At 37.3% G+C, this 24,303-nt stretch overlaps 1 long non-coding RNA gene across 5 annotated transcripts in view; it reads left to right on the top strand.

The window, feature by feature from the left end:
- The window catches only part of LOC103548414 (uncharacterized), an 84,117-nt gene that overhangs the window by 11,194 nt on the left and 48,620 nt on the right, over window positions 1-24,303 (top strand). For all 5 annotated transcript variants that reach the window (XR_544246.2, XR_011528210.1, XR_011528209.1 and 2 more), the window contains exon 3: window positions 1,072-1,144. This is a non-coding gene — a long non-coding RNA (uncharacterized lncRNA). The remainder of the gene's footprint in view (window positions 1-1,071; window positions 1,145-24,303) is intronic.

Genomic DNA, 24,303 nt, shown 5'->3' with positions numbered 1-24,303 from the left:
CTTTTTCACTCTCGCTGTGATTATTAAACTTGCCACTCCCAAAACTTGATGTTCTCAAAGTGTATGTTCCTGTGTGAATGAAGGTGGAGGGAGGAGGTAAGGAGAGGAGGGAAGGAGGAGATAATATATAATTTATACAAATATCTCTATTAATTTTTCTAAAAACAAAGTACTGTGTATCCCATTCCTTCCAGTAAATCTTTCTTCTCAAAGCTTCTGATTCTGACTCTTGACCCATCTGTCATGGCATCTTGCCTTCTAGCACATCCACATTCATTTCCTTTCACAGTCTTGTACTTTGGAATGCTACTCAGAGTAAAGCATTTGTTAATGTTTTTTCTTTTTTTTCCTTTTTTTGTGAGGTAGATTGGCCCTGAGCTAACATCTGTTGCCAATCTTCCTCTATTTTATATGCAGGATATCACAACAGCATGGCTTGATCAGCAGTGTATAGGGCCACACCCCAGATCCGAACCCACAAACCCCAGGCTGCAGAAACGAAATGCGCAAGCTTAATCACTATGCCACCAGGCAGGGTGCTACTCAGAGTAATCCAAAAAAAAAAAAAAAAACAAACCTGGAGTTTCACATCATACAGACCTAGTGTCACATACTAGCTCCTCCACTTACAGGATAAGTTACTCACCTCTGTGACATTCAGTTAGCTTGTCTGTAAATTGTGAGAATTGTGTTTAATTGGTTTGTGTGGCATGTGATAGAGCTATTCCTAGGCATAAAAAAGTGATGTTTTTGTCAAATCTATACATACCTAAATGAGGAAACATAATTTCCATTCCAAAGTGTCATAATTAGTGATTTCTAAGCAACTGTGTCAGGAGACTTTCCATAACATCACTTGTAAAGAGGAACCATAAACACGGCTCTAGAAGTAAACTTTAAAATTAATGTCTTCAGTACCTACACTTCAAATGCCAGGACGAAGCAGTTTTACAAGGCAGTGATGGGGGCAAGTTGTTCACTTATTCATGCAACAGATGTTTATCAAGTACAACTATGAAACAGGTACTTTGTTAAATGCTGGAGATACACCAGTGAATAAAATTGTTTCAGGTTCTTTCTCCTGTGGAGCACAACAGTCTGATGCCGGAAGAAAACGAAGAAGTAGATAAGTCAAAATAAACAGGTAAAAGAATATTTACAAGTATTTTACTTAACCCCATCTATTGAAAATATTATCATTTAAGTATATAAGCAGAATAAAAATTATTAATGAGATGTTTTACTTGTTTTCATAGGAAGCCTTTGAAATCTGGTGTGTATTTTACACTTGGAGCATTCAGACATTTCAAATGATCAATAACCATGGGGCTAGTGGCTGCCATAATGACCAGAGCAGTGCTAGGTGATAGATGATGGTGGATTGCTCAGGGGAGCAATGGAGAGATTTGAGGTGTTGTTTTGTAGGTAATGCTGACAGGTCTAGATGAAGGTTTGGCTGAAAGGGTGATGGAACAGAAGAGGAATCAAGGAAAACTTTGAGACTTTTGACTTGAGCACACTGGTCTGTTTGTGGTCCATGTACTTGGGTCAAATTTTCAAAATGACTTTGCTTTAGATTCTCCAGACTTTTACTTGCCTGATTTCTTCCCATTTCTCAGGTTTCTCTTCAAATGTCACCTCTTTGGGTAGACCTTCCGTAACTACACAATGTAGAGTAGCCCCCACCCCAAGAATGCTCTGTTGCATTACTGTTTTATTTTTTATACACTCGTCACTACCTGAAATTATTGTTTGATTATTTGTTTATTGTCTGTTTACCCCACTAGAATGTAAGCTCTTGGTCTTTCGTGTTCATTGTCATACTTGGTACCTAGATCAATGCCTAGTACAAAACAAATGCTGAATATGTATCTCTTGAATGACTGAAAGGAATTTAGATAAACAAATTATAACCTTTACCACAAACTATTTATAAAGATCAAAATAGAGTATCAGAAATTCCAAAGGTCGAAAGAGAATAAAGAAGATACCTGTGTTGCAGAAAAAGCAAATTCTTACAACTTGCATCATGCTGTTTCTTCCTAAAATTAGCATTAAAGGAATAATTCTAGACCACCTACTATGTGCAAGGCACCTTGCAAAGAATAAAAGGTGACTTCTTCCTCATCATTTGTATATGTAAACCAGCCAAAATGTTAAAGATTAGCCTTTGCTTTGAAAAACTGGCTTACAAAAGTGCAGGTACAGAATTATTTAGGATACATTTCCACGTCTGGTCTATTCTCTAACGTCTTTTTTTCTGGTTTATGTTTAGGTAATGAGTTTCACAGTTCTTACCACACTTCCGTGGTTAACGTGATGACTTTGAGTTAGAGCATAATTTTCCAAAATAACTTTTTCCCATTTGAAGTAAGGGCAGCTGCTAGTTTCCTACCAGGGGTTACAATATTGTATCTTTTTACACAGTGGGGGAAATATTCTTTGTCAGAGATTAATCAGTTCCTATATAGGTGTGGGTGCTGGAGATAGAATTTACCACTCACTGTCTGTGACCCCAATGTAATCCTGAACAGACTTCTGTCTTAACATCAATAGCACACTATTGCACTGTGTTCTCTACTGACTGAGGACAGGGACAGTGTTTTGTTCATTTGGATCTTAGCAGCATTCAGCACATTGCATAAAACATTTTGGCAACTCATAAATCGTATGCAAATGAACGATTGAATGGACTATAACTTTGCTTCTAAAAATCCTGTTTCTAACACACAGAAAACATGAAAACAAGGGAAAAGAATGGGGATTTTCTCAACGTCAGTGAGAGAGAGATATAAATATTTCTCTATGGGTGGCCTTATCCCAAAAGAAACTTCCAGCTTAAAAAGAGTAGGTCTATAATAGGCAAGGTCAGTGTCAATCTGTGGGCTTGAACTTTGGAAGAGCCAGGAAGGATTTGAAAAATCACCCCTTCTATCAACTGACTGCTGCCTGAAATTTTACACTTAGGGTTTTAGTCTTTTGATGTAAAAGCTTTTTTTCCAATTACAGTGTGAGTGGGAGATATGCAGTTAAGTTGCATCATGGTCCTAGCAACTTTGAGGCATTCAGCTAGGCTTACCTGGGAGGAAAAGAAAACAAGGAAAATAAAATAGAAGAAAATACGTTAAGCCGGGGCATAAATCATGGCATGAGTGTGTGCTTAGAGTGAGCATGAGGAGGCTATGGGGATCCATTGTATTTTGTATATTTTTTTAATGATAAGGTTAATCTCTTCCTATGGTATAACATAAACAATACCATCCTTCACAATTACTAGATTCTTAAATTGATTCAACTACTCTCTTATTTTCAAGTGATTATAAGACTTTTTCAAACTTTGGAGCTGCATCCCTCATCTGATTCCATCAATTTCTCTTCTGCTTCTTGTCTTATTGTGTTCAACCATGGTTTGGGGCACATTGGGGAAAACAGAGCAGTCACAGTGGAAGGCTCATCCATTGTTCCTCTCAGCAGCCAGCCAGTTATTTTGTCAAGGAAAGTTATTCATCCTACTCTCCAGGGTTATCTCCTCAAAACTCAGCTTCCTGCTTTTACAGAACAGTATATCCTCTTTTATTATTATCCTAATTAATGCTTCTCACACAGCTTCACAAAATATTAGCACTTAATAAATAATTAACCACATTCAAATGGCTGCACTAGTTGAAAAAGAGAAATCTTGTTTACCTAGTCAAAGTGCTACCTCTGTGCGATAGTCCTGATGACAAAATTGATTCCAGTCTATATTTGAATGAGAGAAGCCAAGGGAGACATTTCAGGGATACGAAGCCTTCTTATTTTCCTTGTTGTGCCAGGTAGTTGAACATTGTTAGACTATCCCATAATGCAAGTTGCCTTGACTCCACTGTTGGGGACTAGTCTCTGGTATTTGTAGGATTTTAATAAAGATTTTGGCTGTTTCCCATGCAAACTAATGTTTCCAATGAAAAGATTCTACAACATATGTAAATTATCTAGGAAATATTAATTTGTCAACATAATTAGATTCTATGAACAACAGTCAGCTCTAAGACTGAAACTGAGTGTCAGTTCTGCACTACACACTGGTCAAGTAAAAGGAGGTAAAATGGTCAATTTCTGGTGTTATAAGGATATGATTATGGTGTTCAAAAGAAAGCAACCCAGGTAAAATAATTGAGAAAGGAGACTAATCAATAGCATATATTACTAAGATTGTTATACTGAAATTGCAGTTTCAAAGGGCTCAGTGCTGTCTGTACATTAGGACTGTAGACTGTCTTAAGCCTGGGGATTTTTCTATGTGGATCTGTGACTGATGGAGTAGGGGAGGGCCTGAGGCTCAGCAGGACATTTAACCATGGCTTGGTGGATCACCTGTGCGTGGGAACCTGTCTTTATATGGTAGTCCTCCAACGCCAGCTCTCCAACAGTAGAAATGCAGAGCATTAAATCATTCAGGTCAGTTGCTATCCATCTAGATATCGATTATTTACCTATTTTGGTTTTTTTACTCCACTTGATTCCAGAAAGGAGTGAAGTACATTTCATAAATACATGTAAGGTAACCTTAAATAAAAATTAACTATAGTGATAAATTTTCTAATTTCAAGAGTCAAAGGAGATCTTTCCATTACCTTAACATTATCTGTCTAAAAAACGTATTTGTAGAAACTATATTTCACCTTGGAGTATGTCTAGGTAAAAGCTTTCATTATGGCATTTAGTCTTTCTCTTGCTTTCTGTGCATGTGTGTATGTGCATGTGTGTGGAGGAGGGAGGAGGTGTGCCCAAAAGCCCACCAAAATCTCACCAATTAAGAATCTGGGGGACAGACAGGTGGGCATGTCTTTATAACAAATTCCTCTAGATGATTCTGACATGCTCCCATGTTGAAAATCAATGTAACAATATTAATTCTATATTTTCTGAAGTAAACACTATACTTTAAGTGGTGATTCTGAAAATTACTACTGAAGATATTGAATAACTAGATTACCTACCCTAAGTCCAGAACATAGTTTAAATTCCACCTCCCCATGTATCCTTCAAACTGGAATTAATCTATCTCTCTCCATATTCCTCAAACACTCCATACTCTTCTTCTGATATGAACTGCAGTTTCTCTTGCATTATATTTATTTTATCTCCATCAGTCCTTTCAGCTAGTATGTGGACTATGGATGTTTGGGGCATGGGAGAGAAGGGCGAAGGAGCTATAATTTTTTCCCATCTTTCTAATCCCCATAATGCTTTGGCTAGTCAGTGGTATGTATTTAATAAATGTTGATTGAATTGGATTAAATATGAAATATTAAATAGTATTCAAATTATGATCAAGTTCCAGGTATTGAATTATTGTGTTGTCTTCTTATTAGAAGATGTTATTTCCACTTTCATAGTACTTAAAATAAATGGTTTTTTTAAACTTTGAACTTAAACTGTAAACCAGGTACAATCATAACAGTAGGAATTTTTAAACAATATAGTTCTTAAAGAGCAGTAACATAGGCTTAATTCACAAGAACCACAACTGGGTCACAACCTTTAGGTAATTATTTGTTAATTTTATAACCAAATCCTAGTACTAAAACACAAACAAATTCTGGATCTGACAACATAGTGAAGAATACAGAAAAACTCTCAAGTTTTATCTCACTGCATGTAAATTCGTTCTTAAAAGGAGTCACATCAAATTCTGTTTCAATCAAAAATAGCTAGTAAGACAATTCCAATTAGGTAAAAAAGTAAACAATTATAAAACAAATCATCAACACAAATGAGTTTTAAAAGATATCAATCATCAAAGTTAAAAAAAATTGTTAGGATAATGTGTAAAAACTTAAGCGAGCCTTTGATCTAGTTTTGTCTGGATCCCCTTAAAATTTCAGGAGCTTTTCTTGTTGCTTAGAAATCAAGGACATCTGAGTGGCAGGACTTGGACAAGCTGCCTAAGGAAATATTTGTTATGTTTTTAATCCCCTTATTAAAGACCCTCTCTTTACAGCCTGAGGTCTGGTGTAGACAGGATAGGAAAGCTTAGAGATGGTGGAGGCACAGAAACCCATGGGAGCTCATGTAAGAACAGCCAGATGACAGCAGACAGGGTAGAGAATAATGAATGCCAGCCTCCTCATTATGAGTCCACAGTGAGTGCCTTGGTTGGGGGCCCTTGGCATGACTCTCATGAATTATACTATCTGATCTTCTTCTGTACAGAAATTTTCAGAGGCACAGCTGAATGTGCTAAAATGGCGTTACTACCTACTCAGAATATGATGTTTCTATGTGCCCATGCGCCCAACTTATTTCCAAATGCGTTTGTGAAAAATAGAAAATAGGCTTCCTTGGTACTAGAGACAGAGAGTAAAAATGCATGTGACCATTTTATATCCATTTATAGATTCCTTTGCGAATGTTTGCTCAAATCAGGCTCTTGAGGAACCATGTTTGTAGCATATGAGTTCTCTGGTCCTAGCTCATTGGTACATCATGTCTAGCTCATGGGCCAGTCAGATTTGCTTCCTCCTGGGAATTTAGAATTGGAATCCGGACGGCTGGGCACTTGAATTAGGAAGGGATGGAAAACTACACTGGGGAGGACTGTTTTGGGCTCTGTATACAAATAAATCAGCAGAGAATGCCAGTCTACAGAGAAAAGCCAAAGAATGAAGCAGATTCATAAAGAGAGGTAGAGAAAAGCAGTGATGGCCCACTTGATTACAGAGGTGGCAGCTCACTTAGGTCCTGAGAGCTTTCTTGCTTATGAGGAGATCCAGTCGCATTTTCTGCCATTGCATGTGAGATGCCTCTCCCCACTCCAAGCTTATACTAAATTTTCCTTTACCTTAAGTTAATATCAGTAGGTTTCTATTCCTTGCAACCAGAAGATTCCTGAAGACAAGGTTATTCCATTAGGATGTATTCCCTAAGCCTCTGTTATGTTTACATTGGAAATGAAAAGCATTCTGCTGTCAATTTGTCAGCATTAATTATGTGTCATGGCCCAAGCATTGTTCAGAACCTAATTGCATATAGCTTGTGACAATGACTTGTGGAGTTGTTGCATGATGGTTAGTTAGAGGGTCCTGCTATATTTCCTGGAGGATATATCATATCCTTTCTGTAATGATGGAAATATTGTCTCTCATGTGTGTTATTATTTGCATTAATAACAAAATGCAACACAAAAGCTCCAGGCAGTAGCCGGATCATGCAACTTGAGGCCTGGGATGCAGCTTATCTCACAGGCAAAGGCATAGAGCCCAGTGCCAGCTCTCCAAGATGGATAGCACAGGGGGAATTGAAAATTTCCTGTAGCTATTCACACAGAAGGAGGTGTTTTGCTTCAAATTACCATTTGTTGTTACATAGGTAACGTTCTTGTCTTCTGGAGAAACTAAAAATGGTGTGAAATCATCTACTTCCTCTGTAAGATAGCACCTGGCTTACCCAGAAAACAGTTGTAGTTTCTGCTATGCAAACAGGGAATTCCTATTGTCCTACCTGCCGTGAAGGGGCAGGTAGGGCTTCTGGACTGTAGCCTAGGTCACATTTATAAACTGGCCATCATCCCTAAAATAGCTTTATATTTAACTTTTAAATAAATTTGGAAACGAAACTCTTAGACCATACAATTCATCATCTAAAATTGTACACTTCTGAGAGTAAAAAGGGGTACTATTAATAATAAAGCTAGTACACCAAACATGAATTGGAGCTGCCACAGGCGAACTGGATGATATCGTCACCCTACTCTTGGGCTTGGTATTCACAGTTTCTGAGTGACTTATTGAGGAACCCAAACATTGGTGTTTTTTTTTTCTTTCCCAACTTGTAAGACATTCTAAATGTATGCTCAGTTGAAACTAGACAAGAACTTATACAGTAGGTGAATAAACGATGATTGTGGATAAACAAATCACTTAGAAGTGAAGAATGTCATTGTTGTACAATGGACAAAGACCACATGTGTATGCGTATAAGAAGATTGACCAATATGGGAGGCCATTAGATTCAGTCTCCTTATTTTAATATAGTCATTTGGTAACAATCATCATCATCATCATCATCTGGCTAACATTGTTACGTGCTAGACACAGTGCTATTTTGTTTTATTTATTTTATCTTCACAATTGGTGTGGTTTTTGAACGAATCAAATTTTAGCTGCCATTTTAGAGACTTGCCCACAATCCCTTCACTAGTCACTAGCTGCATAAACTGGGGCTTTTCTGGGACATTAGTCTCCTCACCTTTAAGATTAAGTGGATTGTATTCCATGAGCCTAAAGTCCCTTTCAGCTCTTAAGTCTATAATCAGTGACGTATACATCTAAGAAATTTACTTTTTTTGGAGATGTTTTGATTATTTTGATTCAGGCCAATCCTTAATACAAAATAGAGACTATGTCCATGAAAGAACATTGTAAATATGTTTTGTATACATATACTTAATATGGAAGTAATCTTAATGATGCATTTGTAAAGTCACACTGACAGCATGGTGTAGCATGAAGCACCTGGACTAGAATCAGGCCACTTATTTCCTCTGCAAATTTGCAAAAGTTGCTTAAACATTTTGAGCCTGAATGCCTTCAACTGTAAAATGGGAATAAGAATAGCTACTTTTTAGTGATGTTATGAGGATTAAATGATATGTAATATGTTAAAGTATCCACAATATACCAGATAAACTTATATGTATGATCAATAAATGCAGTCCTTTTTCCTATTAGAATGTTAGTGTCATTATTGAATATTTATATCATAAATGTGGACTGCCAATGGAATTCTCTATTCCCAATATTGACTTTTACTGTTAGAGGCAGGAATTGTATTAGATAAAAGCACACCCATAATTATATACATTATCAGAGTCAAACATTGCTTGGTCCAAATACCTTCTCAATATATGACCTTGTAAAGGTTATTTAGGGTCACAGAGTCTGTTTCTTCATCTGCAGACAATCAATGAGTAATGTATATAGATCACATGGTGCCAGTATAGTTCATAGTCAATAATTTGTACTATTATTACTATTATTATAGTTAAGATAATATTACAGAATAGAAGTCAAGGTCTTCATTTAAAATGGGGAGCAGAGATGTTTCCATAAGAAATTTATGTGTGCATGTAGACTACAGAAGTGTCCATAAGTGAAGAGTGGCGGTTGAGACAACAAACCCATGGACACCTTGTTAGCACTGCATTGTTCCAACTGAGCAGGATCTCATTCATGGTCATTGTTGAGCCATCTGTCATGGACTGGCCACAATGCTACGATTCCTAAGAATCCTAAGAGCTCCAGATTTACAGTAGGGTTGCAGCTATGTTTTCCCACACAGGGCTCCTGACAGTGAAGTTAAAGGCTTGGATCGATGAACTCTGCAAACAGTGTTAAGTTTGTCTTAATCGTTTTATTGATGAAGCAACAGTTTGATTAGTAATAAACCAATTTTGCCTGAGCCCTACTTGCTCCTCTTGTAAATATTATTTTGGGGGAGCTCACTTCTACAATTTGTTGATAAGAAATCTAGTATGGAATATCAATGATCACATTTAGAGCATTATAACTATGATATTAATGAGGACAGACAATGTGGATGATAGTGAGGATGATGCTTCATGTACTGTGCATCAGAAACAGAATTAAAAACTTGATTTTACCCGCATTGTCTCAATTAATACTAATTTTAAAATAACCGCGTGACTTAGAAGGTCAAAAGTATCACTGTTGAGTAAAGATTCTGAACTCTCTGCTACCAAGAGACCTTTTCCGCGGGCCTTTTTCAGCTGGATCTAAAGTTTACTATCCAATTCTTTTTGAGGAAAAGGAGCTAGATTTAGTAGATTTTTGGCCAATGTCTAGTCCCTGACCCATGGATTTGGCAGGTCCTTAAGGTCCTTGGCTTTGTCCTAACTCTCTGCCTGCCTGAGGTGGAAACTGTGGGAGCCATGTGGATGTTAAAACCCCAACCTGACTCCATTCCCCAGGACCTGTGCTTATATCAGTGCCTGATGGCCTTGTGGACTGCTGAAGCCTCAATTCCTACTTTCCACTCTAGGTTTGAATTTCTCCTCTGTTTCTGTATCCAGTAATTTTCTATTCCATCCTCCAGTTTTGGCTTTGATGTCATTATATTTGGTGTATTTTATCCAACATTTGCAAGTGTTTGGAATGGGACCGAGGTCCCATCAGCTTAGTCTCCAGATTTTGGTATAAGTGAGGATTCGACTTTTTCTGATCTTCAAATGTCCCAGAATGCTGTGTCTAATATTTGTCATGAACAGAATTGGCATGAGGAAACTAGAGCCAGGATCTAAATCTCAGAGTCCATCACAATATGACAGGTTGTTTGGGAAAACAAAAGGAAACAAAACAGTCTTCTACCCTAAAATATTTGATATCTAGAATATGAGGCAGAAACCTGAAACTCTGATTGCAGAGAGGCTGCAAATTTTAAACTTTGGGGAGTAACTGGGATTATTTGTTTTACTGACAATAAGCACAAAAGGTCAGACAGTATTTGTGGAACGTTCAAGGTAGTACTTGTGGAATGTTCACTTTTGAGCAGAAGTGTGGTGGTCACCCCAGGAAGTTACATTGACATCTACACTACCCTCCCAGCATGTGGAGTGTAGTCAGGACAAAGATGTCTGCTTGCCCTTGCAGTGTCAGGGTTCCTACCAGCAAGTGACTCTGTTCTCGATCTCTCAGGTTCTACAGTCCTTAAGCATGTTTTTCATTTGGTCACCTTAATTATAGTACTTGGTACCTTAGCTGTGTATTCCAACAAAATGTAAATTGGTGTAAAAGCATTCTGTTTCCTTCTACACAAACACTCCCATTGATGCGGGGTTTTCCTTCTCTGTTTTCCCTGCAGGTTTGGTTGGCTGGCTCTCTGGGGCTCAGTGACAGCATTGGGCAGTCTGAGTAGGGCTATGCTCTGACAGGGACTGATGAGGTCTGGAACAGCAGGGATGTGCACAGAATAACAATATTCTTTTCCTTTTTTTTTTCTTTTTGACGTTTAAAAAGTGTCAGATTACATTGTGAGTAAATCCATATTGGTAGGTTGTTAAAGTAAGTGAGCACCGCTTTGCCAACAACATAAGTTCACAGGCTCCTAGAAGAAAGCTGACTGAGGATTGTTTTATAGTGCTGAGACTTGCATCTTAAGGTCAGACCTCTCTCGGTTCTGCTGTGTCTAGAGAACTGAGAGAAGGGACTAGGATAAACCAAGGTGAGATTTTCACGCACTTCCACTGCCCCTTCTCCCTTTAGCTGTCAGCACTACATTGTAAAAAAGGCAAGTTAGGAAACAACCCAAGTGTTCATCAACAGAGGAATGGATAAACAGAATGCAGTATATTCATACAATGGAATATTACTCAGCCTTGAAAAGGAGTGAAATTTTGACACATGCTACAAAATGGATGAATCTTGAAAACATCATGCTAAGTGAAATAAGCTAGATACAAAAGGATAAATATTGTATAATTCCACTTATATGAAATATCTAGAATAGGCAAATTCATAGACTTAGAAAGTAGACTAGAGGTTACCAGGGTTTAGGGGAAGGAGAGTATGGGGAGTTATTGTTAATGGGTATAGAGATTGTTGGGAGTATGAAAAAAATTTGAGTATGAAATAAAAAAAAACTTGGAGTATGAAAAAATTTTGGAGATGGATAGTGGTGATGGGTGCCCAACATTGTGAATGTAATTAATGCCCCTGAACTGTACACATAAAAATGGTTAACATGGCAAATGTTATGTTATATGTATTTACCAAACACACACACACATAGGCAAGTTAAGGGGACTATCATTTCTGGAAAGATGGAATAGGCATACTTTTCTCTTTCTCTCTCTAAGTACAGCTGAAAACTCTGGACATGATAGATAAAACATAAGAAGACTGAAAGGTGGAGAGAAGAAGGCAACACTTAAGGGGTCTTGAGGCCCGGAATGACACAGTTGTGAGTTCCCTGGGTTTTGTTTTTGCCTCATATGTCCCAGACTGAGTGCGGCAGAAGCTGGCAGCCCAGAAACACCAACAATTGCAGGCAAAAAATGAAAAATACAAAAAAGCCCTAAGAAAAGCCATCTTGATATTGAAGGTGCTGGTGCCAAATTTGATGGGGTAGGGCAAAGGCTGGAGCTGACAATAGGATGACCCTGTCCCTTGGCCTAGGGAGTAGCTCCCGGGATTGTCGTGGCTGCAGAACCTGCTGGAAGGTTCTCAAAGACACCCATCAACTCCTCTAAACCTCCCCCTCACTCAGACAGTACAAAGCCTTTATTTTAATTGTATGCAAAATGTTACCTCGTCACTCGTTTATAATTTTCTCAGGACATTTTCAAAGACCAGTTTGATACCATGTATAGTGTGGGACTCCTTGATATTGTAGCTCACATAATGCCTCTAGAGACCTAGCAACCCAGGTAATTGTATCCAAAGTAAAAATGGTTACTGGGGAGAATTTATACCCAGAACTATCAGTATTCTAGCTCTTTTAAACAAGAACCCAGGAGTTCCTAGAATTTAGACCATCATCCCCAGTAAAGATTAGTTAACTTTTAATCCTATAAGAACAAAGTTTAACACAAAAAGAAGACCCCAGGTGCAGTCTTTTTGCTTCTGCATAAACAATAGGGTAGAGAATGAGATAAACGCTGGAGGTTAAGTCTCATTTGTATGACCTACTATCTTTGTTGCACTGGACAAATCACTGAACTCTTCTCTGTGCTTTTGTTTTCTCATCTGTAAAGTGGGAATGATAGTAATAATAAAGATTCTTTTAAAGATCAAAAAATAAAAGTCTAGTTAGTTGCTTATAGCTCCCATTATAAACAACCCTTGTAAACTCTTGGAAAGGGCTTCTCTTTATGTTCAGAATATTCCAGAAAAACTTGTGCTTCCTTGTAGACACTAAGGGAGGACTTCACTGACCAAAGCTCTTTGTCCAGTGCTGAGCACTTAGCATCAGCACTCAAGTCCTCTGTGAGCTACTAAGGACTGGAAGGGCTCATCTTTTCATCCCTGGGTCCCAGAGATCCACATTGCCTGGTCAGATATCCTGTTCTTGATGGTTTAGTAATCTAGCCACTCTCTAATCCCAGGCTGAGATGTCCCAGTGGTAGGGCCAATGGGTACATTCTTCATTAAAGGTTCTGAAAAACAATCACATCATCCCTTATTGATATATCTCCCTTGGAAGTGTAGGGGAGGAAGACATTTCCTCGACCCACTCTAGGTCCTTCTGGCCAGGCTATGAATTAAATTGACATGAGACAGAATGATGGGAGAAAATCAAACAAAGCTTTATAATACGTATACATGGGAGAGACTTGGGAAAACTGAGCAACTCACCAAAATGGTGGAAGCTCTCACCTTAAATAACAAACATCCTCAGCTAAAGACAAAGGAGGATGTTGGGGATGGGGGGAGTCAGTTATGGGAGGTTACCAGAAAAGTAGAATAAACAAGAGTAGGGTTATTATGCAGATTTCAGTACTTGCCTTCCACATTGAGAAGAGTTTTTTGAGATAAGGTCATCCCTCATTCTTCCTGGTACAGAGAGGGAGACACCTTTACAGATGGAGATTTCCCTTACAAATGTAAATGTCTCTTAACAAAGGGTAACTTCTACTTTTCAGAGTTTCTCTCTGGTCTGCAGTTTTTAAAAGTAACCAGCCCAAAATAATCCTCATGCCAAAGAGACATATCTTGGGGTGGACAATTCCAGTCCCCGACAGAAGATATCAGGATTATCTGTGCTTCTGCAAATCTAATGAAACCATGAAATCACCCTATGGGATGGACTTTTTATCCCCACCTTGCAAGTTATGAAACCTGAGGGGTTAAGTGATTATGTCAAGCTTACTAGTTTAAGCATGAGGAAGTATAAACAAAATCCTACACTTACTCCATATTTTATCCACTGGGTTCTACTATCCTGGCACCAAAGAAGAAGAATTTAGCACTCATATCCTTTATGCTTATTTTTTTCTTCTCTAGTTATCTGAGGGACTTTAATTTCCTACATCACAAGGAGGTAGGTAGACGAGTGTAAGAAAACTGTAGGTATAGACATCACTTCTGAGGGGTCTAGATATTTAATTAAGAAAGCCTGTAGATAAGGGCAGATAGACTTTCCTTGATCCATGCACCAGTTTCAATTAGGCAGTTGTTAGTTAAAATGCATTTCCAGGACATCCTAAGAGTTAATGAAATTTGTCATTTATTTCACCTGCTGTAAAAGGATACCCACACAACTTCATTGTCGGGTATTTTCTCTTGGTTATTTACATGAATTATTTATCTTATGTCTGGAAATTTAATACATGTCTTAGAGCTGCAAATTATACAATCAATCTTAGGTTTTGTAGTTTGCTGTCTAAATGGGTAATCAATCTCTGCTATTAGTTTTATTTATTAAGTCCAGCTCAAGAAGTAGAGGTTTGACCCCATTTTACATTATGGTAAAATCATACATATGGTTAGTCCAAGATGTTGGATGCAGTGAAGGTAAAAAGAAAACCGGTGTAAGTGAGAGGTGAATAATAAATACTGTGCCAATCCTGCATGTCGGGATTGTGGGAGGAGATTAATGTATTGTCCCTGCCAAGGCAGAAATCAGAACATGCTGGCCAGTCGGTAAAAACGTTGAAGTAAATAATGGTTTCAAAAGTCATTCTGAATCAGTGAAACAAAGTTTGGAAATTTTAGAAACTAATTCTCAGATGTGCAAAACCCACCAGCTTCCTCTTATCTGATAATTTTTTTCTATAATGTTGGTTTCTATCCCAGGATCATCAAGCAAAAGGTACTGGAATGCTACATTAGCTTAGTCAGTAAGTCCAGTGACAGACTGCCCAGAAAAACTAATAATGAAATCCTTTCTGAGTTGAGTTTTGTATGGCTGCCTTTCATTTGAAAGGAAGAGTACAGCATAAAGGAAGGGAAGATTTGGACCCTGTGACTATGCAGCTGAGCTCAGGCCACCTCATACCATTACTTATATTCATCACCCAACTTCTTAAAGCAGTCTGTAATTTTAAGCTTTCCAAACTGCTCAATAATTAACTATTCTTAACTAGAACATTGTAGAATCCCAGGAGCTGGGCCACTAAACAGTATCGTGGATAGAGAGAGGACAGTGTGCTGTAGTCACAGTGTTGGGCTTTGAAGCTGTTTTTTCCTCAGTGTTCATAAACATCTTTTCTGAGGCAGCAAGGCCTTTGTGTGCACCACTTCTCCTTGCCTAGAACGTTCTCTTTCTTTATCCTCCCTGCACGGTTCCTATTGAACTCAGACTCAATCTTCAAATCTCAGTGTATAATCCTTTTCTAGGGAAGCTTTCACATTCTCCAGACTAACTTGGCTTCCTTTGTTATTGAGTTTTATATATTTTTCACAAGACCTCCTTTCATAGCAGTAAAATTTACATTTATCCATAAAATTATTTTATTGTTATCTGTCTCCCCTATGGGAAAGTAAGCTCCATGAGGTCAGGGGCTGTGCCTGCTTTTTCTCATCATTTTGTCTCTACCTCTTAGCACAATGCTTGGAGCATAGCAAGAAGTTGATTAACATTTGTTAAATGACTCAAAAACAAGAGCAATTTTGCTTTTGAATCTGGTGAGAAAAGGAATGCAAAACACAACTTTTGTGCCTTTAAAAACTATTATGGAATCTGTATTCTTATAATCAATACAAAGGGACAAGTTCTCTACAGTATTTTAGCTCAGGGGTGACTGTGGAAGTCAACAGAGATTTCACTTAAAGAGTGTCTGGCTAATTTGGAAATAACTATGAAAGGTGTTTGGATGGTTGATTCATTATTGTGTGACAAATACATAACTGGCTTTAAAATTGACAGCAATTTTCTATCATTCGGTTGGAAGAAGGAAAGAGGAAAAAATTGAGGTGGACCCATTGAGTACCTTGGCTCCTTATAATTATATCACTTTTGCTTTTTCTATCGTCATAACATCTGCTGATCTTCCATGATGTATTTTATTGCTCTAATGCGACAGGAGAGATCAGCAACTTGACCATCTTGTGGAGATTAGAAAATGGGACTTCCTTTTGTTCTCTGACCTCAGCCTCCCTTTGTGGCCTTTAGTTCCTTTTTGCTTTGTCAGGGAAGGTGTCACCTATGGGTTTCCTCTTCAAAACTGCAAAGGAAATTCAAGACATAGTTCCATTTCAGCCTGCTGTTTGGCTTAGTGACAAAACTTAGCTATTGTTTTAAAGTAAAATCTAAAGCTGAGTATAAAAAATTGAGATCTGAGTAAGAAGCTTTCTGTGGTTCCTTTTCATCTCATCTTCAATTGATTCAATACGTGTTTGTTGCATATCTTTGATACAGAAGGCACTATGATATGTGTTAGCTAATAAAAAAAGGTCCATGGTCTAATGGGAGAAGCAAAGTTGTAGCTAGCAATATGACAGACAATGATAAGTATTAAAATAGAAGTACAAAGAAAATATTATGGGAACACAGGGGAGGGAGAGATTAATTCCAATTTATGGATTTTGTAAGACTTTGTGAAGGACTTGGACCTTGAAGATGGATCTTTAATAATGGGGAAAATTTTAGTGAGCTCGAACAGAGACAAGAGGATCTTCTAGGTAGAAGGAACAAGGGGAACCTAGACAAGAAGGTAAGAGAGCACAGTGAATGCTTTAAAAATATATACTAATACTGTGGAGCTGGAGTTCTCAATATATTGAGATATAATGAGAAATAAGATTACAAATGTAGGTTGAATCTATAGAGTAGGTCTTGAATGCTATGTAAAACAGTTAGGACGTTATTCTGTAGATGGTGTCTATTCAGGAAAGATCACCTTTGCAAGAGTTTTAGTAAGTTTTGGTTTGGTGTGGTTTAGTAAGATAGCTGGTAATCAGATCAGGTAGTGAGAGATAAGCAGGAGTCTAATACAGTTTCTAGTGTCCTTTTTATGTCTTGTCCTGTTACTCACTAGGGGTTCTGACTTTAATCTACTTCAGATTGGGCTTTGTTGGCTGGATGGGGGGTGAACGAGACTCAGGTTGCATCAAAATGCATTATCTGCAGAAGAGGCTGGCAGCCCAGTGTCCTGGTTGGTGATGAGGCTGGATCCTAAAGCCCGCAGGAAGGTGATGGAGGAGGAACAATGCCTCTCTCTGCCTCCTTCCAGGCCTGCATGTGTTCTTTTTCAAGACTCAAAGTGTGACTCAGTGTGGCCCATGGGTTTTGATGTTCATTTCAGCTTTGAGATTTTGTTAGTGGAATTTTTTCCCATAGTCTTGGCAGTAGGATGCCTGACAGTCTTTGTTTTCATTCCTTTTTTTTTTCTTCTGAGTGTCATATATATTTTAGTGTAAAGTCTAGAAAGGCTGAATCTTGGGTTGCTATCCAGAGGTCGTTGTAGACCAGAAATAAGCACATGATATTTTGAAGTTCCTTTTGGTGATTTCATGGTTCAATAATTATAGAAATAATATGAAAAGCTCATGATATATTTCTTGTCTGTGACTATTTACAAAAATCAGGCAAGACTGAAGGGAGATTAGAAGATCATCTGGGCCACTATTATATCATCCAGCAGAGAGGAACTCAGGGCCAGAATTCAGGCCGTCGTAGTGGAGATAGGAAGGGAGGATGGACATGAGAGTTGCCAAATGGGGTGAGTATGTTGAGGTTATTGTTGATTGGGTGTAGGAGCTGAGAAAGGACAAATTTGCAATATCACCTAGGTTTCTGGCTTCAGTGACTGAGCAGAGAGATAAAAGTGCCACTCAGTAGAATGGGAAATATGAGAGTAAATAATGATTTTTGTGAGACCAATCATGAGTTTGTTTGGATATGTTGAGATTGAAGTGCCTGTGACGTTTTCAGGTGCCTATACCAGCGGTGGGAGGAAAATGCATGGAATTAGAGCTCAGGAGATACATTTGGCGTGGATTTGATAGTCACTAGTATACAGTTACACATTACTTAACAGCAGAGATACGTTCTGAGACATGCATTAGGCAATTTCGTCATTGTGCAAACATCATAGAATGTACTTACACAAATCTAGATGCTACAGCCTACTACACACCTGGGCTATATGCTACTAATCTCCTGGGGCTACCATTGAATATGTGGTCCATTGTTAACTGAAATGTCATCTTGCAGTGTGGGACTATTACTATTTATGTCAAGGAAGTGAATGAATTTCCCAAGAGTGAGCATGTAGAATATGAAGATAAGTGGGCCTAGGTCAGAAGCTTTAAGACCATAATTTATGGTGTGAACGGAAGCAGAGGAGAGCACCAAAAAATGAGAAGGAAAGGCCATGGACACAAGACAGAGGGAGAATCTGGAGTCTGGTAAAGCCAAGGAAGGAGAGTTCCCATTTAGGAATGGTTGAATGAACTTGACTGAGAAATGCCCACTCTCCATCCAGACACACAGAAATGGTGGCTAAAATATAAATTTTATCAAATACCTAGCAGAACTCTAAGGGAGTTCTCTGCTTGCCAAGATAGAACTCAGCTAAAGTAGTGAATAGAGGGGCTGGCCCCATGGCCGAGTGGTTAAGTTCACGCACTCTGCTGTGGCGGCCCAGGGTTCGGATCCTGGGCGCGGACATGGCACCACTCATCAGGCCACGTTGAGGCAGCATCCCACATCCCACAACTAGAAGGACCAGCAACTAAGATATACAACTGTGTACAGTGGGGGTTTGGGGAGATGAAGCAGGAAAATAAAAAAAAGGACAAGAGAAGCATGCAGACATTTTAAACAATGAAAGATATTGTCATTAAAATAAAGATCAATAGATTAAACAATAGAATAGATGCAGATGGAGAGAAAATTAGTGAATTGTCAAATATACCTGATGAAATCACATAGAATGCAGAACAGGTAAATAAAGAGATGGGAAATACGAAAAAATAAATGAAGAAACATGGAGGATAAAATGAGAAGCTTCAATATACAGCTAATAGAAGTTCCAGAAGGAGGAAGTAAGGAGCATGGTGGAGAAGCAATATTAAAAAGAATTATTAAAAATGTTTTAGAGTTAAAAAAAGAATCCTAAGTTTGAAAAGGCACACAGAACCCCAAATAAGATAAATAAATCTGCATCTAGAACTATTATATTAAAATTACAAACATCAAAGATAAAGAAGAAAAAATACAAAGCTACAAGAGGTAAGACAGATTATATACAAAGGAACAAATCAAATTGATAGTTGTTTACTTATGTATAATCTTTGTGATCATAGATACAGAAGACAGTGAAATATCTTCAAAATGCTGAGGGGAAAGTGTAATTCAAGAAAAAGCAAATATTTTCATACTTTTCTAAGGAAGATTACTATCCACTGACTCTTCTAGCAGGAAGTGCTAAGAGATTCACTTCACCTGAAAAGAAACTGAACCCGGAAGGAAGACTAGGAAGCCCATACATATGGAAAATTGATTTATGTCTGAATGGGCATTGCAGACCAGTAGGTAAAAGATAATACTACTCAATAAATGGTGCTGGGGCATTCCATTATTCCCAACAGAAAAATAAAATGAATTTGGACCCCTGCTTCACTCTATATAAAAAAATCAATTCTCAGTGGAATAATGTGAAAGGCAAAATAATTAAAATAAGATAATAAATTATTACAATAAGATGGAAAGATATCTTTATGACCTTAGGGTAAGGAATAATTTATTAAACCATAAAGAAAAGGCTTTTGATAAATTTGACTATGTTAAAAATGAAAAACCTCCCTCCTCGCAAAAAAGATTGAGATGTACAACAATTTTCAGAAAACTCACATGGTCAGAAAATTAAAAGAAAGAGGCTTAACTGTACTAGTAATTGGAGAAATGCAAATTAAATCACAATGGGAAAGCGGACTGGCAAAGAAACTAAATTGACAATATCAAAAGTTGTAGAGGATTTGGCATAAAAAATGGATACCACTAATGTTTATTCACAGTGGTGAATGAATATTTACAGTGTTCACTAAATCAGGATATAAATTATAGTGTATTTATACAGTGTATGCTATAAAGCAGTGAAAAATGAATGAACATAAACTATGTACATGTGCTTGGACAATCCTCACACACAATGCTGAGTGAGCAAAGCAAGTTGCAGAAGAATATATATTCTATGGCACCATTTATATAAGGTTAAAAAATTCAAAACAATATTACATGTAGATTAAGGATATGTAAATGATACAATTATGGAGATGCATGGGAATGGTATAGTTCAAATTCAAGAGGGAGAGTTATATGATCTAGAAGTGTTAACAGGGGTTTCACCTGTGCTGTAAATATGTTATTTATTAGGCTGGGAGGCAAGTACATGGACATTTGTTGTTTTATTTTGTATACTTTTTTATGCCTTACGTATTGCAAAATGCTTTTCTAAAATGAAAAGAGTAAGTCAGAGATGAGGGAATAGAGATGGCAAGTGAAGACCGTTCTTTTCACCTTTTTTACTGAGAAGGGAAGAAGAAAAGAGAATATGTTGTTCCTTGACACCAGGTGATTTGGAGGAATTCAGAAGTTTGTTCAATTTTGTAGGTAAAGTGACATGTGAAACTGCAGAATTATGAGCTCGAACTCAATATATTGAACTTTGTGAAGAAATTTTTATTATTTGGATGGTACCAAGTACAGGGTCTGAATCATGGTATACACAATTTGGAATTATGTTGAATTAAATCACTAGGAAGCCAAAAGCTCTAAATAATTTTTTCTTTATATTCTTTCTTATTCTCTAATATAGCTTTTTGAGATAAGCCAATAGCGTACATATAGAAAAATGATCAAAATTGAAAATATTGAATCACTGAAAATATTTATAAATAACATTCTTCCAAAGAAGCTGAATTTGTATGGTATAAAGGTCTCTTAAAATGTGTGGTCCAAATGTAGATTGTTTGTGGCCAAAGTTCTTTGTTTATTGTTTTCAATTCCACACACTAAACTAGGTATCTTTACATGTTTTATTTCATTTATTCACCATAACTTTCAAAAATGAAAGAGCTCACCAATAGCATCCATATCTCTTTAGTGATATGGGGTAGATATTTTTAAATGTGTGTTTAAAATTATATGCTTTAATTGTCTCCATTTTAAAACTAAATCAGTCATTTTCTGAGTAGGGTACAGTGTGTTCTGTACTAAAGGAAAACTGCTTGGAACGAAGGTGCTGCTGAATAGCTCTGCCAGAGACCTTTATTTCAAAGACAGAATTGTATTTCACAGGAAATGTGAATCTGAAAGCATTTTACGAGTAATAAGCTTTTAAAATAGCAGCGAGTTCATTTATGCTTGGAAGCTGGACGTGGAACTTGTGGTTTTTTTCTGACTTGCATGAAATTGTTAGGAACATGCCATATTCTAGCTAAGAAACATAAAGATATACCAAACGTAGCCTTCCCCTGAGACAGCATCTATGGAATAGTCTGGAGAGACAGTAAACCCAGAAGATAAGTAAACTCTAAATGTTCTCAGCAGGTTGCTGTCCCAATCTGGACCACCCCCTTACACTTTCATCCTCATCTCCAGTGAAATTTAAAAAGAATTAGTAATCATAATAGCATTCATTAAATGTTCAGTCTTACTGTCCCCACTTAGAGATGGTAAAACTGAGGCACAGAGGGGTTAAGGGTCTTGCAAAGGCCCATGATTAATAAGTGGCAAGAGTCAAGTCTAAATCTAGCAATATGATTTCAAAGCCACTCACTTAACAGCCATGCTACTCCTCTTGCCATATTTGAAGACATTAAACCAGGGCATTGGTGTGAGTTACTGATATAGGCAAATTCTCTCAGGGTTCTATCATCACTCTTGGCTGCTGCTATCACTGGTAAGTTGGGGCTTAGATCTTTACCCCCAGCCCTTTACGCATGCACATATTCTGTTAGGTAAGGCAAATAGTTTTCTAAAATGATAAGACCAATTTAAGCTCGCAGCAATGCTGTATTAGAGTACCTCTTCTTCTACATTTAAAGTTTTTGCTCATCTTACAGGTGTGAAATGGTATCTCATTGTGGTTTCAAATTTCATTTCCTTGATTATTGATGCAGTGGAAAAATTTTCGCGTTTTTAGGCCATTTATATTTCCTTTCTTATGAAACATCTGATGGTGTTTTTTGCCCATTTTTATATTGGGTTGTTTGTCTTTTTTCATACTGATTTGTAGGAGTCCTTTACAAATTCCTTATATCAACCTTTTTTCTCTTATATATATCAAATATCTTCTCTTAGTTTGTGTCTTTGCATCTTTTACATCCTCTTGATAAATGGAAGTTCTTAATTTTGAAGGAGTTACGTTTATCAATCTTTTCCCTTTGTGATTTTGAGCTTTTTTTTTCTTAACATTTACTATATCTTACCATACGCCCAAGATACTAAAGATGTTCTTATGTATTATCTTCTCAAAAATTTATAGTTTTGCCCTTCACATTTAAGCCTTTAATTTGAATTGATGATTTTCATGTGTGGTGGGATGTAGATATCCAATTAAAAAATTTTACTTTCCAGTTATTTTATTGAGATCATAATGGTTTATAACATTGTGTAATTTCGGGTGTACATTATTATTTATCAATTTCTGAATACACTTCATTGTGCTCACCCCAAGTAATCTAGTTTTTGTCCATCACCATGCATATGTGTCCCATTACCCCTTTTGCCCACCCCCAACCCCCTTTCCCTCTGGTAACCACTAATCTGTTCTCTTTATCCATGTGTTTGTTGTCTTCCACATATGAGTGAAATCAAACAGTATTAGTCTTTCTCTCTCTGGCTGATTTTACTTAACATCATACCCTCAAGGTCCATCCATGTTGTTGCAAATGGGATGATTTTGTCGTTTTTATGGCTCAGTAGTATTCCATTGTGTATATATACCACATCTTCTTTATCCATTCATCCATAGAAGGGCACTTGGGTTGCTTCCACATCTTGGCTATTGTGAGTAATGCTGCAACGAACATAGGGGTGCATAAATATCTTGGATCATTGATTTCAAGTTCTTTGGATAAATAGCCAGTAGTGGGATAGCTGGATTGTATGGTATTTCTATTTTTAATTTTTTGAGAACTCTCCATACTGTTTCCCATGGTGGCTGCACCAGTTTGCATTCCTGCCAGCAGTGTATGAGGGTTCCCTTTTCTCCACATCCTCTCCAACATTTGTTGTTTTTTGCCTTGGTAATTACAGTCATTCTGACTCGCATAAGGTGATATCTCATTGTAGTTTTGGTTTGCATTTCCCTAATAATTAGTGATGTTGAACATTATTTAATATTTCTGTTGGCCATCTGTATATCTTCTTTGGAAAAATGTCTGTTCATATCCTCTGCCCATTTTTTGATCAGGTTGTTTTTTTATTGTTGAGTTGTACACATTCTTTATATATTTTGGAGATCAACCCCTTGTGGATAAATGATTTGCAAATATTTTCTCCCACTTGGTGGGTTGTCTTTTCATTTTGTTCATGGTTTCCTTGGCTTTGTAGAAGCTTTTTAGTCTGATGTAGTGCCATTTCTTAATTTTTTCTTTTGTTTCCCTTGCCTGAGTGGACGTGGTATTTGAAAAGATGCTGCTAAGACAAATGTCAAATAGGGTACTGCCTGTATTTTCTTCCAGCAGTTTTATGGTTTCGAGTCTTACATTCAGGTCTTTAATCCATTTTAAGTTAATTTTTGTGTATGATGCAAGATAATGGTCTACTTTCATTCTTTTGCATATGGCTGTGCAGTTTTCCCAACACAATTTATTGAAGAGACTTTCCTTTCTGCATTGTATGCTCTCAGCTCCTTTATTGAAGATTAGCTATCCATAGATGTGTGATTTTATTTCTGGGCTTTCAATTCTGTTCCATTGATCTGTGTCCCTGTTTTTGTACCAGTACCATGCTATTTTGATTACTGTAGCTTTGTAGGTATATTTTGAAGTCAGAGATTGTGATGCCTCCATCTTTGTTCTTTTTTCTCAGGATTGCCTTAGCAATTTTGGGTCTCTTGTTGCCTCGTATGAATTTTAGGATTCTTTGTTCTATTTCTGTGATGAATGTCATTGGGATTCTGATTGGGATTGCACTGAATCTGTAGATTGCTTTAGGTAGTATGGACATTTTAACTATGTTTATTCTTCCAATCCATGTGCATGGAGTATCTTTCCATTTCTTTATGTCATCATTGATTTCTTTCCATAATGTCTTATAGTTTTCATTATATACGTCTTTCACCTCCTTAGTTAAATTTATTCCTAGTGGGGCTGGTGAGGTGGCCGAGTACTTAAGTTTGTGTGCTCTGCT

Source organism: Equus przewalskii, chromosome 16 (genome assembly GCF_037783145.1).
Source record: "Equus przewalskii isolate Varuska chromosome 16, EquPr2, whole genome shotgun sequence".
Taxonomy (NCBI): Eukaryota; Metazoa; Chordata; class Mammalia; order Perissodactyla; family Equidae; genus Equus; species Equus przewalskii.
Note: the sequence above shows the minus strand (reverse complement) of the source record. Positions and strands in the feature narration are given on the sequence as shown.